The following is an 837-nucleotide window of genomic DNA, read 5'->3' as shown; positions in this document are numbered from 1 at the left end:
TCCATCAATCCACAGAGAAAGGCACTATTAGGCAGTGTGGTCTTGTTGGAGGAAGTGTATCACTGTGGAGGTGGGTTTTGAGGTCTCATATGCTCAAGTTACACCCAGTGCAATACACAGTTCACTTCCTGTTGTCTGGATCAAGATGTGGATCTCCTTTTCCAGCATGATATCCACTTGCACACTGCCATGACGATAATGGATTAAACCTCTGAAACTGTAAGCCAACCACAATTAAATGTTTTCCTTTATGAGAGTTGTTGTGGTCAGGGTGTCTCTTCACATCACTATGACCCTAACTAATACAACAAAGGGGCTTTTTGTTTGTTTGTTTTGATTTTTGTAGTATCAGGTGTCTGTGGAGAAAACAGGTTCACTCTAGGATGAGTTTTAGCTTTTGCTGCCACAGAGATGTCAGTTTCTGGTGAACTGACTGAAGCTTCACAAAATGCTTTTTTATTGTTATACAGTTTATACCTTAGCAAGTCAATTTCCGCATACCCAAACCTCTAAAGCTCCCCAAAGAGACAAATGACAAAACAATTCTCAGTCTTGTGGCATTTGGGCATTTCAAGTTTCCTCCCAACTAAGTTGCATAGAGGCTTTGAACCCTTCAGGGAGAATTCAGAGAAGATTTACATTCTTCAAACAAAATGCATCAAAGGCAAAAGGTGACACTTCACAGAAGGCAGATCAAGGGCCCAGGCTCAGCGGCAATTGCCACTTTTACTATGTTGATCCCCCCAATCCAAGAGCAAGGGAGATCCTTCCATTTTCTGGTGTCCTCTTCAATTTCTTTCTTCAAAGACTTAAAGTTCTTGTCAAATAGATCTTTCA

The sequence above is a fragment of the Microtus ochrogaster genome, linkage group LG3 (assembly GCF_000317375.1).
Source record: "Microtus ochrogaster isolate Prairie Vole_2 linkage group LG3, MicOch1.0, whole genome shotgun sequence".
Classification (NCBI taxonomy): domain Eukaryota; kingdom Metazoa; phylum Chordata; class Mammalia; order Rodentia; family Cricetidae; genus Microtus; species Microtus ochrogaster.
This window is presented reverse-complemented; position numbering follows the sequence as displayed.